The 23,670-nt window shown below is 38.6% G+C and overlaps 1 long non-coding RNA gene across 1 annotated transcript in view; it reads right to left on the minus strand.

Annotated features, from left to right (window-relative positions):
* The window catches only part of LOC126955083 (uncharacterized), a 36,404-nt gene extending 13,552 nt beyond the window's left edge, over positions 1-22,852 (minus strand). Inside the window, exon 1 of the long non-coding RNA XR_007725803.1 lies at positions 22,671-22,852. This is a non-coding gene — a long non-coding RNA (uncharacterized LOC126955083). The remainder of the gene's footprint in view (positions 1-22,670) is intronic.
* Positions 22,853-23,670: the final 818 nt, after the last annotated feature.

Here is a 23,670-nt window from a genome sequence, read left to right on the forward strand (position 1 = left end):
CTTCTATTGCTACGTGTTTTAGAGATATTCAATTAATTTATTCTTCAGACAGCCCAATAAGTTTGGTTAATGTTAGTATCTCAGCTTTATACATGTCTGACAGGAGTGAAATGGATACTGAATAACTAGTATTCAAATTCTTAGGAGTTTCAGATTTGAACTCCTAGTGTTCAAACAGTTTTTTCAATTCAAGATACCATCCCTGCTTGTATTTTCAAAACTCACTGATAAACTAAATCTAGTGGAATTTACAGGGGTAATTTTTAGTGAGTTTTTAAAGAATTATTTACTACTGATGTATAACTTACATAGAATAAAATGCTAAGATTAAGAATTTCATAAGGTCTGTTTGAGAAATACGTACCCTCCTAACACCACACAGAATAGTTCCATCATCCCAGAGTGTTCTCGTGTCCCTTCCCAGTCAATAGCCTCCCCACACCCTAGACTCATGTATCAACCACTTTAGAATATTTTTCCCTAACTTATCAGCTTGTGTTTCCATATATGAATCTTATACCTGACGTTTTTCTTGTAAGAGTCCTGATAAATCATATTTCATATTCAAAGAGTTTGCCTCAGAATAAGTAGAAATGAGCTAAGATTCTGACGTAAATAATATTTAAACTAATTAGCTAACTCTGTGACTATTAATCTATCATTCCATGGACACCATTGCCTGTAGCTGTTGTGAATAGAATATTTCTAACTGTTAATAATATTGCCCACACACAGGTCAAGAAGCAATCAAGGTTAACACAGAAGACAATGTAGCATCATTATATGTTCAGATTTTTCCCTCTTGGCCTAGTGGTAGATCATTTTAAACTGAGTTTTTAGCTACAGTAGGGACAGCTGCTATTTCAATGAATAGCATTATTTAATAATTTACCGCAGTATCGGTAATGAATAGGCCACAGAGGATCATAGTTTTGTAAGAAAACATAGACTGGTATATGTATGTATGTATACATATATATGATGCAGTGAATTTTGCAAATTTCCTCTCCAGTGTTGTTTATCAAGGAAAACTTCTTGTGAAATTATTTCACAAATTCCATCAAAATATATACTAAGATGAGTATCCCATCCAAAATTGGTGTGCAGTCATCTATGAATTTTGTCAGTAAATAGCAGACAAATACCAATATATACCAGTAAATGCCAGACAAAATTTGACCAAAATTTCAATTACTATAAAACAAAATAAGCACTATTTTTTAAGAAAATAATCTTGAAAGTAATTCAAAATTAGGATAATCTTTAACCAAATTCCATGGTGGGAGGAGATTGGAGTGTTAATAAGGGTAAAGTAGAAAACATGATAAATTTGAGATAAATGTAGATATTTGAATGTTTTTATTCATTTATATTGGTCCAGAAATAATTTAAATGGGCTAAGGGCCAGAGGTTCATCCAGCTCCTTACAACTTAAAACATTTTTTAGAAGGTCAGCCTGAAATGTGACCCTCTATTTGTGTAAGATTAAAATTGCTTAAATATTTCAATTTTGCTACTCCATGTGTCAGTGATGAGGTTGTAAATATGTGATCCACTCAGTATTTTGTGTAATTTTATTGGCAGTGACTTTCTTCATCCATTATGAAAAGAACAGAGTCTTCATCACTGCCTTCTACCTAATCTCTCACTCCCCCTCTCAATTTGCATTATTTATACTAGAACTACACTATCATTGTTTTAAACATTTACATTCCCCTCTATAACCATAAGAAGCACCACTTAAGTATTAGGTCTTAGTGACTTAAATGAACTCAGAGCTGACCGCTAGTCCCTTTCTTTAATCATGTCTTGGTTTTCTCAAGGCTACCCTGTGATACTTTCTACAAAAACAATCTTGTTGACAATTATATTTCCTGAGTTCTTTTATGTTTAAAAAGATGTAGGGTTATGGTTCTTTTATCTTGTGACAGTTTTGCTAAATATAAAGTTTTTGGGTGTTTCTTTTCTTTCTTTAGTGTAGTCCGTTTTCTTTTAGTACTGTGAGTGTATCTATGAAGAGGTATAAGACTGGAACCAATTTTTATCCTGTATAGGTGACTGTTAGGGACTGAATGCATGTGTTTCTCCAGATTTGTATGTTGAAACTCTACTAACCCCTAATGTGATAGGATTAGGAGGTAGGGCCTTTGGGAAATAATAAGGTTTAGATGAGCCTATGAGAGTGGAATCCTCAAGATGATGTTAGCATCCTTTTAAGAAGAGGAAGAGACCAGAGCTTGTTTACTCTCTGCCATTTTAGGACACAATGAGATGGTGGCCATCTGCAAGCCAGGAAGCTGCTCCACACCAGAACCTGACCATGCTGATAGCCTGATCATGGTCTTCCAGCCTCCAGAGCTGTGACAAAAGGACTTTCTGTTGTTGAAGGCACCCAATCTATGGGGATTTATTATGGCAGCCCATGCTGATTAGGACAGTGATTTTTTCCTTTGGTAAAAATGATCAAGGGATTCTTTTCCTAGTGTTTGAACCTAGTAATATGTACTTGGATATGTCACAGCTTGATCATTCTATATCAGTTTTTCCTGTGGCAGAGAACACTGTTAAAAATCTATGGATCCTAACTAGATTTCATTCTGGACAGTTTTTGTGATTATATATTTGGATATTTTTGTCTTTAATTTGTCAGATTGCTTATTGAGGGACCCAATGATGTATACATCACACTTTCTTTGTCTGCCATCTATATCTAACATATTTTCTCTAATCCTTTTCGTCCTTGCTTACTATATTTTACTATCCTCACTTTTCTCAATCCTAAATTCTGTGTCATTTACTAGGATTTAATTGGCATCTATTCTGTTCTCCTGTTGGTTTCAATGTAACCTTCATTTATGTGATGGTTTTGCACCACTTTTATCCTGAAGTCTACTAGTTTATTATCCTCCTGTATTTTTTCTGTGTCTCTCTTAACCTCTTAGATCTCTGATTTGTGTTTTTTGTTAATTTCATGAAAGCTTACAGTTCAGATTGTTATGGACTGTCATTTCCTCAATGGAGATACTTGCATTTATCATTTCTTCTCACTTCTATTTCTTTCCTCTAGTGGTAGTAGTAATATGTATATAGACCTGTGGTAATTATTTTTATTTATTATTATTCACTTAGAATGACCTAAGTCAGTTCTGGTTCAGTTATTTTAAGGAAATTTATGTATAAAGTGACCAGAGAAGGCAAAGTGAACAGGATTTTAGTCTTATTCTCAGTGAAACTTCTGATGTTACAGAGTTGTATGTATAACCATGATTTTTCTTAGCATATTTTTCTGAGCACTCACAACAGATTGGCGTCTCTGAACAGCTCACAATTCACTCTCTCTCTACTTTTGTGTCATCTACACGCAGTCATGACATTTTCAATTTTCTCTCGTAGATCTAACTCTCCCATTTCTCTACAGAGACACTCAGTCTTCAACGATAATCTCAGCAAGATATGCACCTTGTTTTATTTAATCCCTTTAAGCCAAAAGGCAAAGAGGTTTTTTTCCCTCACTATGCATTTCCATTAGAAAATGATGGTGTTTTGCTAGTTTGAGATCTGCAGTAGCGTGCACCCCAGTGGCATGGAGAGAGCCCTGTGTCTTTCTAGACCCCAGTGTGATCTTTCCTTGGCAGCCTTTCCTTATATATCATTGTTTAGGGCTAAGATGACCCCTTGTTTTATCATAGACGGATTTTGTATTTTCTATTTTTTAGATTTTTCTGTTATTGTGAGTTGATTTCTGTAGGAAGAAAATGACAGAGATGTCTTTATAATGCCATCTTAAAATTTTAAGGACATAAATGTGCTTTTGATTTTACAAACTTTTTTTTTTCCACCTCTACGGGTGTGTAAGGCAGTATGGCAGTGGAGCTCAACATGCATCGTGTGTAGCAAGTTTTAAGAGGTCCTAAAATCCTACCAGCTGACCATGCTATCACCTTTATTGGCCCCACTTCTATCTCCAAACTCAAAAAAATTATTAGAGAATTTTGGAGACTATGTTTAGGTTTCAAGGAATGAAGATTAACATCACAGTATTGAAACAGACTGAAACTCCCTCACAAAGCCCAGGGGAAAGTGTTTCAGCAAGATGGAAAACAGGACTTTCTCTGAGAGGGAAAATGAAAGGAAATCAGCTTACTCAAGACTCAGGACCAGACTTTTTAGGACAGGAGATCAGAATAAGGCACATATTAGAACCACACAAATAAATCTCTTGTGATTCCTGGAGGCCATTCTTTATAGAAGGATGAAGACTGAATTCAATATGTCTGCAAAAGCTATGGTGTTATTTCCATGCAGCGAGGCAGTGTATAGAGCTGTGGGTATACACTGTTCCCCTAGGGGTGCAGTTCATATGACCTATATTGTAACCTTGAAATTGGAGCCATCCCAGGTATGATAGAAGATTCACATTTTTCAGTAGAAAGCCTTTGTATTAGTTTTATATTGCTGCTGTAAGAAATTTTCATAATTTGAGCAGCCTCACACAACACACATTTATTATCTTGCAGTTCTATAGGTCAGAAGGCCAGTGTGTGTCTCTTTGGACTAAAATCACAATGTCGTCAGGCCGTGTTCTTTTCTAGAACCTTGAGGAGAGAATCAGCTTCCTGCTCATTCAGGTTGAGGATTGTAGGACCAAGGTTCATATTTTGTTGCTGTTATGTTCTTGAGGGCCATTCCTGGCTTCTATGGGACACCAGTTTTTTTGCTGGTTTCTCCATGTTCAGAGCCAACACTGGAGTATGGAATCCTTCTAGTGTCTCGACCATCTGACCCACGCCTCCACCTCCCTCTTCTTTTCAAAGCACATGTGATTTGATTGGTTCCACCTGGAGAATCCAGGTACTTTTCTTTATTGAAGCCAATTGATTAATTTCCTTAATTCTGTAAACAACCTTACTACCTCTTTGGCATGTCCTTGCATATTCACAGTTTCTGGGAATTATGGCATGGACATCTTTGGGGAAGTCATTACTCTACCTAATACAGTCTCTCTTGCTTGCAAATAAAGGAGCAGAGGAAGGTCGAAGAGATAAATTGCATCAGGGAACAGAGTGGGGGCAAGAAAGGGCAGCAGCCAGAGGCCCATGAATAGGTTTGGAAGGGGAAGAGGATGCACACAGATGTGGAGGTTTGTGGCAGCATCACATCAGTGACTCTAACATAAGCAACAGCTGATCTCACAAGGCTTCCCAGTCCAGGCCTCCCCACGGTGCTGATCCCTTCTGCCTGGGAACTTCTCTCCATCTCATCCCCATTTACCTAACTAACTGCTCCTCATCCTTTATTGATTAGCTTAGCGTTTTGTTTTTGTTTTTGTTTTTTTCCTCCAAGCAGCCTTCTTTGAAAAGGCCACTCTGCCTGGATTAGCTGTTTATCTTTTTTTTTTTTTTTTTTTTTGAGACAGAGTCTTGCTCCGTTACCAGGCTAGAGTGCAATGGAATGATCTCAGCTCACTGCAACCTCCACCTCCTGGGTTCAAGCAATTTTCCTGCCTCAGCCTCCTGAGTAGCTGGTACTACAGGCACCACCACCATGCCTGGCTAATTTTTGTATTTTTAGTAGAGATGGGGTTTCACCATATTGACCAGGCTGGTCTCGAACTCCTGACCTTATGATCCACCTACCTCAGCCTCCCAAAGTGCTAGGATTATAGGTATGAGCCACTGCATCCAGCCAGCTGTTTATCTTTATACATCCATCTTATTAAGAAATATCCCTCTATGCCCATACCCTGTGCATATGTCTACCTCTTCTAAATCTACTGTAAGTTCAAAGAAGACATGCAAGTTTTCCCCTGCCCCCCACTGATTATGTTCCCTATTCTCAGCACAGTACCCAGGTCCTAGCGCATGCCGAATACACAAGTATTTGTTCAATGAAGGACTTGCTAAAATAAATATATTATATTATGACTCTGGGTTTTAGTGCTAGTCAAAAAAGTTTCCCTAGAACTCTAATTAGATAAAGGAGACAGTGGAGTGTTTTTCAGAAGGAGCCAAGCCCTGATAAGAGTTAGGAGTGACTTTAGAGTCTCAGCAAATCTGGGTGTGGATTTGAGCCAAACAACACTCTTATTGGAACCAGAGCTCTGATTTCCTCTATAACTATAGGAACTGGAAACATTGTATTACATACAACCTCATGTCCTTTAGAGGGAAACTAGACTCGAAGTCTCTAAGCTTGCATTTGAGTCTCAATTCTGACCCTTTCTGGGTTGTCGGACCATGAAACAAGTCATACAACTTTCCTCACATATATCCAGCTTCCTGACAGTATTTATGAAAGTGTGTTAAATGCTAAAATTTGCTCTAACATGTAAGACATTGTTAGCCCAAATAATGAATGAGAGCTTCAAGTCACTGTTAACATCGGGTGGATCAAGGGGTAACTAGATTATCTGAATAACATGATCTCTCTCAAGCTACTGCACATATGCCTGGCGCCTATTGCTGCAGTACTTGGATGCTAGAACAGACACATTAGACTAAATTAATTACTCAGGAGTCGGGGAAAGGCCAGTCTTTTTCATTTCATCTGTGCTGTAGTCATGAGGGAAACAATTATTTTACTTTTCAGATGCACTCTGTCAAGAATTTGAAGGGTGAGAGGATAGTGAGGCTAATAGCAGAGCTTTCCTTGTCCCTAAAGACTGTGATATCTGCATCCAGTCAGAGGAGCGAAGGTACCCTTCACCACAACAGAATCTGTTCTCTAGAATGACCATCTTTTCACATCCTCCCACGAGGGACACAGCCACAGAATGTCTGTGCGAGGAAAAATCAAATCAGGTAGCAATCCATCCATTCGGGAGAAGACAGAATAAGTTTTTAATCTGTAGAAATTAACATCTGTTTAGGTTTTAGCAGACTATTATGAATAAAATTATTCAGGAATTATTTTTTGTCATTTTCAAATTTTTAGAGGTACATTGCATCATTTCACCATTTAGTCAAATACTTTTTGAATTTCAGAGCCAACTAAGAAATACTTAAGAAGTTTATGACCAGACAGACTCTGGAGACACCCAGGGAAACTTATTGTTATCAGGATATGATATAGGAATTTGAAGGTTTAACTATCATCCCTGAGTGACTGTTTTAGTAGTTCTGGAGTTTGACAATGATTGTACTGTGTAGCCTTTTATGGTCCATCTCCTTGTGAAATTGTACGATTCAATCATGCCAACCAACCATTCCTGAAAGAACCCAGAGGCCACCCTCTCAAATATACAGCCCTGATATTGATCTTTAAATATCTCTTGAGTTAGAGAGTTTCATACTTTCCCTCTAACTGGCGCCATAATGGAGAATCTTGTGTAGCAGTGCTACAGAGAGGTGCCCTAAGGATCTCACATCTTTCTCCTCCCATTTGAGCAGGGATAAGCCAATGACAAGTAAGGCTCACAGCCTCAGTAGGCTGATAGCTGCAGCAGGACAGAGCATATGAAATATAGCAGCCACAATGTAGTGGCTTTGTAAAATTTTTTTGACAACTAAAGGATAATAAAAATAGTATAATGGCATAGAGGTGCCCTGCTGGAGATTACATTTGCTGTTAGGCAGTTGCTCTTCCGGATTTAGCCAGCGAGAGGGCTGCTAAAAGTCTCCTTGATTACCCAAGTGGGGACATTACTTTTCAAAGTGCTGAAGTGTCTTCCCTGTGTTTTAGAGATTGCATAAATAATGCTATTATCCAGAAAATGGAATACATGAACACTGTACATTTAGGCTTATTAGGTAAATATGCCAGATTCGGAAGGGGTAGGAGGGAGCTGAAGTGACCTGGGATGTTTTCCTTTGGGAGAATGAGAAGATAGTCAAGTTATCTAAGAGGTCTTGGATTAGACGGTATAGAAACTTGCGGTGGGAGAAGGTGGTCAGGGTGGTCAATAGTAGCCTATTTGTTTATGCCAGTGGTCCAAAAATAATGTGCATTGAACATAATGCTGAAAAGCCCTCAGATCAGGGGATAAATCCGGAGAACCAATCTGGCAATATGTGTTCTAGTAAAGACCAAGTCAGTAGTAATGTTTCTGTCTTCAGGAAATATTTCCCCTTAATATCAACTAGTTTCTCCATAAATCAGGAACTGGGGGGCCTAAAACCTCTATTCTAGATATAAACTAGGACAAAGTCACATAAACCACATAAAATAGAAACTCCCCCACCCAGCATTTGTATCCTGCTTGATAGGACATTCACTACATATTTTTGTCTCTCTCCTGACCAAGACGATCTTAATGATTTCTTTAGCTTGACTAAACTTTAGACAAATTTCTTCCTGACTGTTGATGTCCGATCTTCTTTTTCTTCAATCATTTACTGTAGAAAACTTGCTGTTATAAATTCTTTCTCTGCTCTTTTGAAATGTAAATCTTCTCCCAGCCTTTTACCAGTTTGACAATCCAGGAATGTCTTTCTCAAGTACCTGGGATTCATTCCTTTGTAGTGCAATCATCAAGAAAAATTACATCCCTATTTTCCAGTCTCTGGGGTAAGGTAGAAACTTAACTTCCATAAGTGCCAAATTAGCAACACAAATGATCTGACCACGTTGACACCTTAAGATCCTCCAATACTTTTCCACTTGTTCATCCCCATAAGAAAAACTCTCCAGGGTTCTTTGTTAGGAGAGTTGAGTTCAGTTTCTCTCTCTCTCTCTCTTTCTCTCTCTCTCTCTCTCTCTTTCTATTGCAATAGTTTTGAATAAAGTCTTCCTTGCCTGTTTAATATGTCTGGTGCAATGTTTCTTTGACACTCCAGAGGAATGTAAGCTCTGTGAGGTGAGTGATCACCCTGTTTTGTCATCGTTGTGTCTATCACCAATGCACTCACTCATTATTTATTGGATCCATAAATCACGTCTTCTAGAGTTAATTGGACCAAGCTTTGAATCCTGCCTTTTATTAGCTATGTGACTTTGAACAACTTGTTAATTCTCCAATTTTCAGTTTACCTCAGTAAAATGGGGAAAAATAAAAGCAATCTAATATCATAAATTTGCTACAAAGTTTATACAGTGTATTAATATACATAAAGCATTAGCAATAAGTGAAACCTTTTGTAATTATTGTTACAGTTTTATCTAGTGAACTTAGAGTGTTATATGTGGGCATTTTAAAAGGCCATGCTTTCATAAAAACAAAAACAGGAATAGAGAAAGTCCAGGAAAAAGGAAAAGGACAGAGAAGCTGATAAAAAAAAAATTCAAAAATTGAGAGGGAGAAGGTAGATAGGCTTCAGAAAAAAACTAAATAGTGTGTGATACAACAGGCTAAGTGGAATTCTATAGTTTTATTTTGCTCCTTTCTCAGGTGAGTAAGACAGTGTACCTCCACGCCAATTGTTACCATGGGTTAGCTCTGTAGCTCATTGACAGGTGTGGTGGCATTCCCAGAAGGTTGGCCTTCTTAAGTTGTGCCTTCTGGGTGGTCCAATAATGCTTTTTACAGGGTTGTCTGCTTGGAACCCATCACAAGAGTGAGCAACACTCAGTCTAACCCAGCCCTATATTGCTCTGAGACTTAGTTCCTGGAAATAATAATATCTCCTATAATAAAGAAAGAAGGCATATTTAATGCGTGTTCAAACAGTAAAATACTGTGTTGCAGCCAAGGGAAATATTTAATGGCATTATAAAGAAGAACACTTTCATCAGGAAAGAATGCAACCAAGAGGCCAGTTTCAGTTCAGCCTTATTCTGGAAATCTGTCCTTCCCACTGTGGAAGCATGGCAGAGAGAAGTACAAGTTACTGACCAGAGAGATTTAGGCATTTAAAAAAAAAAGACAGGAGCACATGGGTCACTTTGCACAGAAGTAAATTATCCCCAAGGCTATAATAGCAGGGGACTATTGAAAAAGAGGGAAACCCATAAAGGACCAAATTATATCAATCTGTGTAGGCAGGACAAGCAGTGAAAAGGGTTCTAGAAAGGTATGAAGAGATAAATTTAACATATGAGCTGTGAATGGAAATATGGAAAATTTCTGCCACTGATTCTGTGCTAGGGATATAAAATTTTATATTCTGAGACTCTATAGAATGGAATTTATGAACAAACTGGTGAAAGCCCAATAAGATACAAACTTGACCATGACAGAAACATTCTGTAGACAAATTTAGCTAAGGATATATCACTCATTTCTAGTGATTCTCTATACGTGTGTGTTTGGGGAGAGAGGGACAAGGAGTGAAGAGGGAAAGTTGGACATTAATACCAAAAAGATACTGTATGGTAGTCATGAATTTTGTATATATTTTACTCTTCAATCTATAGTATAGTAAATTACATGTGGTTTCATTCATTTGTGTAGTTTCACTCATTTTTAGTTTTTAATTTTATTTCCTTTACCCAAGAAAATGAAGCTCCCCAGAGGTTTACATATGTTAATATCCAGACCAAGTAGATGCCAGATGCCCATTTCAGCCAAGATGATGATGACCAGAGAATTACCCTTTAGAGCCCCCCACCCAACCCTTGTACAAAGCTTATTTCTCACTTATCCTAAGTTTTCAGACTCTCCTTAAGCTTTATTATAAAGGAAAGTAAAAGTCATGGAATTGTAGTCACAACTGTTCCCCAGGGTTAAATCTTCAGTTCTTTATCCACTTCATGCAGTCCATTACTTTCTGAGATCTAACTTAAACCAAAGAATTCATCTCTTATGACACGGTGATGCCTTTACACATATATACACATCTCCCTTTTGATCTGAAGGCCCACACGACCTTCCATGCCTTACGGGATCAACACTCCCTCTTCCCTATTAACCCTTTGCATTATCATTTATGTGACACATTTACAGTTTTTAGAGCTGCCAATTAGTTTTCAAAAAACTCAGAAAAATATGCCATAAAATTTCAGAAATTATTTTGTTAACATTAATAACATAAAACTTTATAACATTCTATTTATGGAGATATAGAAACACAGTTATATAAAAGCCCATTTCATAGTTTCAATTTATGCATGATGACACTCCAATCACTAGTTAGAAGATAATATTTGCTTTTTGCTCATTTGCTTATTCAACAACTAATTGCTGAATGCTACCATATGCCAGGTACTTGTTCTAGTTGCTTCAGATACATCAACGGCAAAACAGACAAAAATTCCTGTTCACATACAACTTACATTCTAGCATCACTGAAAAACAAAAACAAAACAAAACAAAAACCAGAAAGCAGCTATGAGGTTAGTCACTAGGAAATAACCCTTCCTAAAGAACCAATTTACTAATGTGAAGATCCAAATGTGTACTCCCAGTTTTGTCTTGGTTCAGATTAAGATAATCTTACTCCAAAAATTTAATAGATTAACATAATGAAATAATTGACCTTGTTCATGCAAGTGCCTAATGATACACAGTTGCTAACATAATACAACAGCACCTCTTATTCATGCAGGTGCTCAATGGAGGCATCTCTGTTAGCAGTGACTTTATTCCACAAGGTGCTTCAGCAACCCAGGTCCTTCCATCCTGTGTTTCCACTCTTTGTTAGCATCTCAGAGTCTTCTCCATTCAGTAGATGGAAAAAAATGTATGGAGAAAGACAACCTTCTCCTTTACAGGATTAGCTTGTGTATTAGTCTGTTCTCACACTGCTAATAAAGACATACCCAAGACTAGGTAATTTATAAAGGAAAGAGGTTTAATGGACTCACAGTTCCACATGGCTGGGGAAGCCTCATAATCATGGTGGAAGATTAAGAAATAGAAAAGGGATGTATTTCATGGCAGGAGTAAAGAGAGCATGTGCAGGGGAACTGCCCTTTATAAAACCATCACATCTGTGAGACTTATTCACTATCACAAAAATGGCATGGGAAAAACCTACTCCCATGATTCAATTATCTCCCACCAGGTTCCTCCCATGACACGTGGGGATTATTACAATTCAAGGCGAGATTTGGGTGGGAACACAGAACCAAACCATATCATTCCACCCCTGACCCCTCCCAAATCTCACATCCTCACTTTTCAAAACCAATCATACCTTTCAACAGTCCCCCAAAGTCTTAACTCATTCAGCATCAACCCAAAGGTCCACAGTCCAAAGTCTCATCTGAGACAAGGCAAGTGCCTTCTGCCTATGAGCCTGTAAAATCCAATGCAAATTAGTTACTTCCTAGATACAATGGCATTGGGTAAATACAGCCATTCAAAATGGGACAAATTGGCCAAAACAAAGGGGCTAACAGGACCTACGCAGGTCTAAAATCCAACGAGGCAGTGAAATCTTAAATCTCCAAAATGATCTTAGTTCACTCCATGTCTCATATCTAGGTCACGCTGACGCAAGAGGTGGGCTCCCATGTCCTTGGGCAGCTCCACCCCTGTGACTTTGCAGGGTACTGACCCCCTCCTGGATGTTTTCCTGTGCTGGCATTGAGTGTCTGCAACTTTTCCAGGTACACAGTGCAAGATATTGGTGGATCTACCATTCTAGGGTCTGGAAAGTGGTGGCCCTCTTCTCACAACTCTACTAGGCAGTGCCCCAGTAGGGATTCTGTGGGGGCTCCAACCCCACATTTCCCACTGCACTGCCTTAGCAGAGGTTCTCCATGAGGTCCCTGCCCTTGTAGCAAGCTTCTGCTTGGACATCCAGGCATATCTATACATCCTCTGAAATCTAGGAGGAAGTTTTCAAACCTCAATTCTTGACTTCTGTACACTTGCAGGATCAACACCACATGGAAGTTGCCAGGGCTTGGGGCTTGCACCCTCTGGAGCCACAGCCTGAGCTGTTCCTCGGCTCCTTTTAGCCACAGCTGGAATAGCTAGGACGCACGGCACAAAGTCCCTAGTTAGCACACAGCAGGAGGAGCCTGGGCCCAGTCCATGAAGCCATTTTTTCCTCCTAGGTATCCAGGCCTGTGATGGGAGGTGCTGCCACAAAGGTCTCTGACATGACCTGGAGACATCTCCCCCATGGTCTTGGTGGTTAACATTGGGCTCCTTGTTACTTATGCAAATTTCTACAGCAGGCTTGAATTTCTCACCAGAAAAAGGGCTTTTCTTTTTTATTGCATCATCAGGCTGCAAATTTTCTAAACTTTTATGCTCTGCTTCCTCTTGAACAGTTTGTCACTTAGAAATTTCTTCTGCCAGATACCCTAAATCACCTCTCTCAAGTTCAAAGTTCCGCATATCTGTAGGACAGGGACAAAATGTCACCAGTCTTTAGGTATAGCAAGAGTGATCTTTACTCCTCCAGTTCCCAACAATTTCCTCATCTCCATCTGAGACCACCTCAGCCTGAACCTTATTGTTCATATCACTATCAGCATTTTGGTCAAAGCCATTCAACAAGTCTCTAGGAAGTTCCAAACTTTCCCACATCTTCCTGTCTTCTGAGCCTTTCAACTCTTTAGGAGATTTCAAACTTTCCCACATTTTCCTATCTTCTTCTGAGCCCTCCAAACTCTTCCAACTTCTGCCTATTACTCAGTTCTAAAGTCACTTCCACATTTTCGGGTATCTTTACAGCAGTGCCCAACTACCCGATACCAATTTAATGTATTAGTCTGTTCTCACACCACTAATAAAGACATACGTGAGAATGGGTAATTTATAAAGGAAAGAAGTTTAAAGGACTCACAGTTTCACATGGCTGGGGAGGCCTCACAACCATGGCAGAAGATGAAGGAAGAGCAAAGGGATGTCTTGCCCATGCAAGAGGGCATATGCAGGGGAACCACCCTTTATAAAACCATCAGATCTCATGAGACTTATTTACCATCATGAGACCAACTCATGGGAAAAACCCTCCATGACCTTCCGATGGGTTCCTCCCATGATACATGGGGATTGTTACAATTCAAGGTGAGAGTTGGGTGGGGACACAGAACCAAACCATATCAACCTGAAACTAACATTTCTTGTGCTCAAATTTTATTTGTGAGAAGTAGTCACATGGCCCCACCTGAAGGTAAGGAATAGGGAACTGGGACAGGTAGTCCCTGGCTAGGCAGCTGCATCCAGCTGACAGCTCTATAACATGAAAGGAGAAGCACAAGTTTTGGTCCACGGAGAGCAGTCTCTACTGTAATTGCTACTGCAAACATAGCCTATGTTTTCCTCTGCATGTCAAACATAAAAGCTTATTGAGCAAAATACATGAGAGGTTACAGTTGCCATGAACAAACATCCTAACATGGAGCAATGCTCAGAAACACTTCTCAACATGTATATAATACTCAGTATTACATTTTCTGCAGTAATCTAGGCATTATTTGTCATATCACAAGGAATACTGGGGTAGTTAATTTTATGACACTTTTACTAGGCTATTGCTATAGACTGAATGTGTGTGTCCCCCCAAAATTCATATGTTGAAACCAAATCCCTAATGTGATGATATTAGAAGGTGGAGTCTTTGAGAGGTGATTAGGCCATGTGGGTGAAGCCCTCATGAATGGAATTAGTGCTCTTATGAAAGAGGCACTAGAGAGCTCTCAACCCCCTTCACCATATTCAGGGAGAAAACTGCTGTCTATGAAGCAGAAAGTGGGCCCTCACTAGAAGTCTAATTTGCCAGAGCTGATACTGGACTTCCAACACTCCAGAACTGAGAGGAAGAAATTTCTATCATTTTTTAAGCACCTCAGTTTATGGTATTTTGTTTAGCAGTCCAAATGGACTAAGACAGCATGGTGACCAATTGTTTGGTCAAACACCAGCCCCGAGGTTGCTGTAAAAGTAGTTTATAGATGTAATTAACATTTACAATCAATTGATTTTAAGTGAAGGAGATTATCCTTGATAACGTGGGTGAACGTCAACCAATCAGTTGGAGGCCTTAAGAGTGGAAACTGAGGTTTCCAGAAGGAGGAATTCTGCCTCATGAATGCAACATCTACCCTTGCCTAAGTTTCCAAATTGCCAGGTTGCACCACGAATTTCAGATTTCCCAGGCCCCACTAACTCCTGAGCCATTCCTCCCCCACCCTCTGTTTCAAACTCTATTTCTCTCTCTCTCCTATTGGTTGAACCCTAGGAATCTATGAATATGATTTCTTTTATCAGCTAAAATAGATGCCTGAATAATTAGAAACATTACACAGATGACCCTGCTAAACGTTCTGAGAACCAGTTGTTAAGTAGGTTAAGAATTAATGAAGTACAAGTAGGTTTGAATATCAAACAAAAAAAATAAGGATTGCTTTGTAAACCACTGGACGTACACTTCTAAATAAATAGAAACCTACATATAAGCATGAGTGTCCATATTTAACAATTATATGTGTGCACATACACACTAACTTAACACACACCACACACCGCTGCTAACACCATTGCCATGATGAATTCACCTACATTTTATCATTTGAAAGGGTAGGGTTCTTCTCAGACAAACTTCTGGGATAATCTGGTGTTGTAAAGAGTAGTCAATTGGCTTTCAAATTCCAGCTCTGTGACTTAGTCAGTGTAAACATAGACAGGTTATTTAACCTTTTAAAACTTCAATTGCATAATATAAATAATGGGTGTGTTAGATATGAGTTCTAAATTTATTTTCAAAGAATCAATATGTCAGTGTGTTCAATTCTTTGACTTCTACTTTTAAACTTTCCTTCCTCATAAAGCAACCTTTTCCGATTACCTGCTCCACCCTGACTCATTTCAATCACCTGCTCCACTCTGACTCATTCTGATTACCTGCTACCTGCTCCTCCTTAACTTATTCTCCGCCCTGCATAACCATTATTCCCGTCAAACCACTCATCCTGTCACTCTCTTTAAATTAGCCAATCAGAATTAGTTTAGCCTGCGCAGTCTGACCTTAGCCAATAGGGGAAGGGCACAGCAGCACGGGCTGTGTGTGTCAGGGATAAGAACCCCTTCTCTGTTCTTGTCCAAGTGTGCGCTCACCATTGCTCCATCTGTAAGGGCGCACGCTTCTATAGAAATAACTTGTCTTGCTGAGAATTAAAAAGAAAATTTTATATTCGAGCGCTGTTTCTTTTGCGGCACCAAAACTTTATTTATAACAATTGTTATAATAGTTCCTAACTCATAGATTTTTGTGAGAATTAAAAGATGTAATCTGTGTGAAGTGTAAAACATTTAGCAGTATATAAATAGTTAATTAATGCTGATTATTCTTATTGTTGCTATTATTTTTAATATTAGACATTTTATTTCTTCTCTTTCAAAGATACAACAATAACATTTTTCAGATAAATTGAAAGGATGTAATGCCTTGGGCTAGATGTTGATTGATTAAAAATCCAAATGTCAAAATGTAGCTGTGTATAGATAAGGTAAGAATAACCTGTTTTTTTGTCACTGCAGTGGAAAGAGTAACAGTAAAAATTCAAACAATATAAAAGTAATAAATAGAAATGTTAGAAAATAATACTTAAATTGTATGACTGCTATTTGTATTATTGGCTTGAAAGAAAAAGACAGATCCACTAAAACGTCACAGATGTGTCATTAAAATTAAGGGCATATTTAATTATCTTTGGAGACAGACTTCACTTTTCAAAGTGTTCTACAACTCACATTATAGATGAAAATCTCCTTATTACTGCTTCATAACAGATATTAAAGTTCGCCGGATGTTTGAAAAGCCATAAAATGTAATTTAAAAGCAATCAGATGAAAATTTTCATAAACCTCCTTTACCACATCCCCCATTCATGCCAGCTTTTGTGCCCACATATTTTGCCTTCCTTTCAGTTATTGAAGTGAAATGTCTGCCTCCCCTGGTGGAAATATGATGCGTCTCATCACTTGGCTAATTCCTGATCTGGTACACTAGACCCTGGATTTACTTTCATCTCCCCTACTCAGGGACATCATGCCTCATTCTAACAGTTCTCTCCTCTGTCTTTCTTCTATGCCATCAAAACATCAAAACACTCTTCTCTACTGTATCCTTCCCATCTGTACAACTGTGCTTTTATTTCTGTCGTCCCTAATATACAAACAAACCTAAAACAAAAACTTACCCCTCTTCTCTCTCTAATTGCTGACACATCCCTCTATTCAATTTTGCACCCCAAACTCCTTACCAGACTCAGTTTCTCCAAGCCCCACCTCCTACTCTTCTTCACTTACTCCAGTCCAGTTTCTGTTCCCATCACTCCATTGAAATGGCACTAGTTAAGATCACCCGTGACCTCCAAGTTGCTGAATCCTGTGACCAACTCTCAGCTCACATTTAACTTTATCAACAGCATTTGTCTGAGAGGATCATTCCCTTCTCCTGGAAACCTTTTCTTCTGTTGGCTTCCAAGGCAGCACTGTTGGATTTTCTGACCCCGAAGCCATGCCTTCTCAGTCTCTTTGGAAGTTCTCTTGTCTCACTAACTGATGTAGTGGCTCAGGGTTCAATCCTGAGTCTTCTCCTCTCTAGTCACACTCTTTATACCCAGACATTGGTTTGGTACACGTTTTGCATTTTGAAGATGCCTGTCCTAGTCTGTTTTCTGTTGGTTATAATAGAATACCTGAAACTGGGCAATTTACACACACACACACACACACATACACACATATATCAATTGCTATATATATCATTATTTAATGATATATATATGAAGCAATTGATTTTTAACAGTTATGCAGACGGAGAAGTTCAGGGTTGAGAGCCCACATCTGGTGAGAACCTTCTTGCTGGTGGGGACTCTCTGCACAGTCCCAAGGCAGTGCAGAGCATCACATGGTGAGGGGACCGAGTGTGCTAACTGAGGTCTCTCCTCCCTCTGCTTATAAAGTCACCAGTCCCAATCTTGTGATAACTCAATCTATTAATCCATGAATAGATTCACTTATTCAGGAGGGCTCTGTCCTCATGACCCAATTACCTCTTAAAAGTCCCACCTCTCAATATTGCCACATAGGGAATTAAGTTTCAACATGAGTTTGGAAGGGACGGACATTCAAACCATAACAACACCCACAATTATATATTTAGTGCTGACCAACCTTCTCAACTCCAAATTCATACATTCAATATTTAAATGCCTACCATATAGTCTAAAAGACATCTCAAACTCAACATATTCAAAACAGAACTTCCCAACCCACTACACCTATATGCCATAACCACAGTGTTCTCCATCCAGTCAATGACAACTCTATTTATCCATTTGTTCATGGACTCCTTTGACAGCATTCTTTTTTTTTTTCTTTTGAGACAGGTTCTCACTCCATTGCCCAGAATGGAGTGCAGTGGCGCGATCTCAGCTCATTCCTTAGCTCAAATAATTCTCCTACCTTAGTCTCCCAAGTAGCTGGGACTACAGGTTCATGCCACCATGACTGGCTAATTTTTTATATTTTTAGTAGAGATGGGGTTTTGCCATGTTGGCCATGCTGGTCTTTAACACCTGGCCTAAAGTGATCTGCCCACCTCAGCCTCCCAAAGGGCTGGGATTACAGGCATGAGCCACTGCACCTGGCCTGACATCATTCTTGAGTCTTCTATTTTTCTCACAGTCTACATCTAATTTATCAGAAAATCCTGTCTTCAAAATATATCCAGTGATCCCACCACTTCTTACCATCATCACTGTGTCAAAGAAAAAATGACACTATACAAAGTTACATAGGTAAGAAAGACTTTATTCAATGCTATTGCAATAGAGGAGAAAGGCCTGGTGTTCAACTTCTCTAAAACAAAGAGAAGAAAGTGTATAAAAGCTGTGTCAGGAGAGGATCATTGGCCACCTGTGTTTGCTAACTAGCCCTACCGAAAAAAAAGTAAATTTTATCCTATCTTCAAGATAGGAGATAGTTTTACAATATGGAATAAGCCATTCCTGAAATTAGACTCCTAATTGCCATAGAAACTGGGAGACAGGGCCACAATCCTCTTTAATTTCATTTCATATCTCACTTAACTTGCCCCAGCGACACTAGTCTTTTTTATGTTCTTTGAATATGAGAACCACACTCCCTACTCAGGGCCTTGGTAATTGTTTTGGACTCTTATGTAACTTGTCCTAAAAACCTTAGAGATTGATTTACATCTACATAAGATAAGAACAATTATTATTTACATATTTTGAATGCTTTGTATTTCTATATTGAGGTACATAATTTCCTCAAAATATAATGTTAAACTTTAAAGCAACCCTTAGTGATAAGGTTAGAAGTTTTTAATTTTATAGACTTTTTAAAAAAACAAACGCACATGTCCATGTTCTAACATATTGGATCCTGCATTTGAGGGACTTTTTCTTATCCAGGAGTTGAGTCAACATTTTCTGGGTACCTTCCATGTTCCAGGTCCTGGTACTAAGCATGTAAATCTTCATACCTTAGTGCCCAATACAATGTCTTGCACACATAGTCAATACTCAGTAAAATATTTATTGGTGACATCCACATTGGTATCACTTGACTAAATGCTATACATGCAAAAAGTGGCATTTATTGTGTGTCAAGAGCATCACTTATTCTATTAGATCCTCCAACAGTGCTGAGTAAGGAGTTATTTACATTTTGAAGATTTTGAAAAACAGAGTTTAGAGCAATTTTCTAATAGGCCTAAGGGATGGAATATGATGCAAACTTTGGAATACAACCCTAGTCTAGCAGACCCCACATTCCATGAAGTTGCTGAACATCATACTGCTTTTCTCAATTTATAGGTGAGAAAACAGGTCCAAAGAGGCTATATGATTTCTGTAAACATTAACTTGCCAGAAAAATATAGCTTATAACACTCTGAGTAATGGCTGAGTCCCACTAAGTTGAAATAAAGGATAGTATGTGATTATATCAAAATGGAACTGGAATATGAAAGAGGAAGAGACAAATGTGGGTGGGAACAGCTGTGAAGGCTTCATGGAGGAGGTGAGGATTAAGTCTCATAGAATGTAGTACTGAGGGAGAAGAAGGGAATGCTGTGAGAAACACAACTAGCGGAGTCTCAGAAGCAGGCATATGCATCAGCATTCAAGGGGAAATGAGGAAACAGGCTGAGTGATAAGAAGGTGTGAGTTGGACAGTGGCATGAAATCAGGTTACAGATTGCAGGTAAACAGGCTCTGAAGACTTCGAATGACAAAATGAATTAATCGAATATATTGAATTAGTAACTGAATTAAAGATTTAAAGTAATTGACTTAAATTGAATTAAAGAATATAATTTATATAAAATTTAAAGAATATAATTTAAGAGAGGACCCAGGTTGAGTTAAAAATCATCTGAGTATACCAAAGCCCAGGTGAAGAGAGATCTTATTAATCTAAAAAAATTACTATCAAATTTAGAAGAAAACACACACATTTAAGCTCAAAAATATAAGGTACTGAACAACATGTAAAACATGTTAACATTTGGTGAGAAAAAAAGACTACCAATTATGTATACATATGTATTTACATATCCATTAACTAACTCCATGACAATACACAATTAGAAACAGTGGTTATCTCTGGGAAGGGGAAGTGAGCGACTAGGAAACACAGACAAAAGAGAGATGTGATTTTCATTTTATTTGTCCTTTTATACCTCTGGGATTTTTCTACCATGTACTTGTATTAGCGATTGTAATCACCTATTTTAAAAGGACCAGAAACATGAACAAAGACAGAGAGGTTGGAAAGAACAGGATGTGTCTGAGGTTTTCGGTGAGGCTGAGAGCCTGGGGAATGGGGGAATATAAGCCTGGAAGAAGTCAGGAAGGCATTGTGAACATGCTTTTGTGCTATTCTGGGGTTTTATTTATGATTATATCTCTGTCAGCCAACAATGCTGAGACACAGCAAGTATTGAATAGGTTAATAAATGAAAAAGAAGCAAACAGCAATCTGTGAAATTATTCCTGTATATTATGTTCTTCTCTGAGCCTAATTTCTTATCATTAAAAGCAGGGGTTTGAGCCTGGATAATTTCTAAGGTCCTTGCTTGTTTTTATAGTCTATCATTTGGATTCACAATTTGCCTCCTGTTGGCCGAATACAAGAGCATTGATTCTTTCAGATCACTGAAACGATGACCAAGAATCAGTTATCTTTTCTCAGAAGATATTACATTTAAAACTAAAACTTCATCCAGATTCCCAAATACTTATTATCTTTAAAATACATTAACTATCTTCTGAGTAGTTTTCAATGGCAATTTATTATAAAGATAATATGAAGCTATATAGGAGAGTATATTTTAATCAGGTTCTGTTCACTAAAAGTCCTAAGTAGGTAAGCAGTTACTAGGGATGGCTACTACACGGAGAAAATACAATTTCCAATCAGAACAGCATATATCCAAGAGCAAGCTTCTCATGGCTGCAATATCCTCACTCTCCCCACCAAACTCCCACCTGTCCCGACATAAATCATTTCTTCACTCTTGATAAAAATTAACTCATGCAAGTTATAAGACTTTTACTTGCTCTTTCTTGTTAGATTATCTCTGCAGTGTCCTTCTCTTCTCCCCAGACTGAAGTATATGTCCAGAGTGTAAACACCAGTAAGATCAGATATTCATGAAGATAAATGTGTTTGTTTATAAAATTCTCCTTTTATACTGTTTGCCAAAGACAGGATGTTTCTAGGATATTCTGTCACCTATTTTATAGGTGAGAAAACAGGTCCAAAGGGATTGGATTCTCATTGTTTGGATGTTCAATCTCAGACAAGTCACTTTTCTTCACTTTTCAAGGGTCAGTTATCTCATATCTACAAGGAAGGGAAGTTAACTGAATGTATTCGAATTTGCCAATGTCTCCACCTCCAAATTATTTCCATGCCTAGTGGTGTGGTAGGAGTTAAGTAATTATTTTAGGCAGATAGAGAGGAAAATGGGTCCTTGGAAGTTTTCGTTTTTAAAGCAGCTCTAGAGCCAGGTCAGCAACCTTTGATAAGCAAATGCAGGCCATTAGAAACTGGGTCCACCCAAACATGGCCATTCCCTTGCCCTGCCCCACATATTCTGGGCAACATGGCTGCCTCCACATATCCCCACGTTTGTAGAATATCATGGCACCCTAGATTTGCATATTCTGGGCAACATGGCTGCCTCCACATATCCCCACGTTTGTAGAATATCATGGCACCCTAGATTTGCATATTAAAAGGCTGGGGTGGGAGGGCCAACTATTCCCACTGGGTTCATAAATGACATGCCCGGTCAAACCAATCGCCTGAGCTCTATGCAAATCAAACACCACCTTCTCCAGCCTACTGGCTGGTATCTGTGGCACTTGGGGTTTCCTCTCTCAACTTTGGAGCCCCCTACCTTCTGTCTCTGTAAGGCTAGCCTCTTCCTTCTGCCTTCTCTTTTCTTTCTTGCCTGTTGAATTCTCTGCTCCTTAAAACCACTCCACATGTGTCCATGTTGTTTTATCTAACTCACACGAAACAAGAGTCCTGGTGTTCCTGCACTCATCGGAGCCATATCAGTGGTAAAACTTAATCAAAACTATATCAATATAATATAAGCAGTGCCACCAAAGGTGGAGACTGCTCAGGAATAAAGATGAGGATAACCCCAATAAGAGCCATGACCATGTTCTAAAGCATGGCAGATACAATGGACTGAAGAAGTGAGTAAAAATTCCATAAGTAAATACATTATATGGTAGAGTTACGAACCTAATTTTTCCTTCAAATGATATGAATATCATAAGGAATACACTGTCTATTCATTGTGATTAGTGTAGTATTCCTCCATTCTGGACAGTAATTTACTTACATATTCCAATTCCTTAAGGAAACTCAGTAGAGAACTTTCAAAGGAGTCCTTCATAAACACCTCAAGATTATCAGATATGCAGCAGAAACTTGAACTGGGACCCTGCTTGTTCCACGTAGAAAAACAGCCACCCCATAACCAAATGCCAGTTACTGGAAACTAAAGATGTGCTTCCTCTTTAACATGTACTTCACCCAGAATTGCTACTATGAGGTAGTCAGGATTCTGAACCTCATAGCGACATAGTGACCTCAATATCTGGCTCTAGCACCAAAGGATGAAAATGGAAAAAGAAGAATAAAGAGAAATGCTTCAAAGGAGATTGATCCAGGACTACCAGTAGTTCTCTACTAGGCTTACAAAAACTGATCCAGCAATGGAATACAAATGCGTTAGTGATCCCAGCCAAGATACCAGAACCTGACCCAGGTCAGGTGACCCATGGCACCCTTAGAAATAATGGATGGTTTTAAATAACTGTTTTGGGAGTGGTTTGTTAGGAAGCAATAGCTACTGATCTAGCTCTACTTGCCCTATGGGTGTTCCTCTTCTCCCCATTCCTTATTGGCAGAGCCCGCCTCCCACACCCTTGCTTTCTCAGCTCTCCTTGCACCAGCTCCACTGCTAGATCATAGGAACTGAAGAGAAGACTTCCAGGAACTTCTCACAAGAAGCCTCTCCTTTCCTCCATGCTTTGCACTTTGTCTGGGAGGATATGAGGCTTGGTGCTACAAAGACCACCCTGTAATCATTAATATTCATATGGATACTAATAATACCAACCTTACAAGAAATTCAGAGGATTAAGTAAACATGTGTAAAGTACTTAGGAAAGTTCCTGGAACATAATGTCATTTAGTCTTAGCTAAAATTTGACTGGAGGTGAAGTAAATATACTAATGATATAACTTTAGTATATACGAAGAACATGGCATTTGGTTGGAACTTACTAAGTAATAACCATACTACTGTTATTAACAAAAAGGGGAGTCTTATTGAA

The sequence above is a fragment of the Macaca thibetana genome, chromosome 5 (assembly GCF_024542745.1).
Source record: "Macaca thibetana thibetana isolate TM-01 chromosome 5, ASM2454274v1, whole genome shotgun sequence".
Taxonomy (NCBI): Eukaryota; Metazoa; Chordata; class Mammalia; order Primates; family Cercopithecidae; genus Macaca; species Macaca thibetana.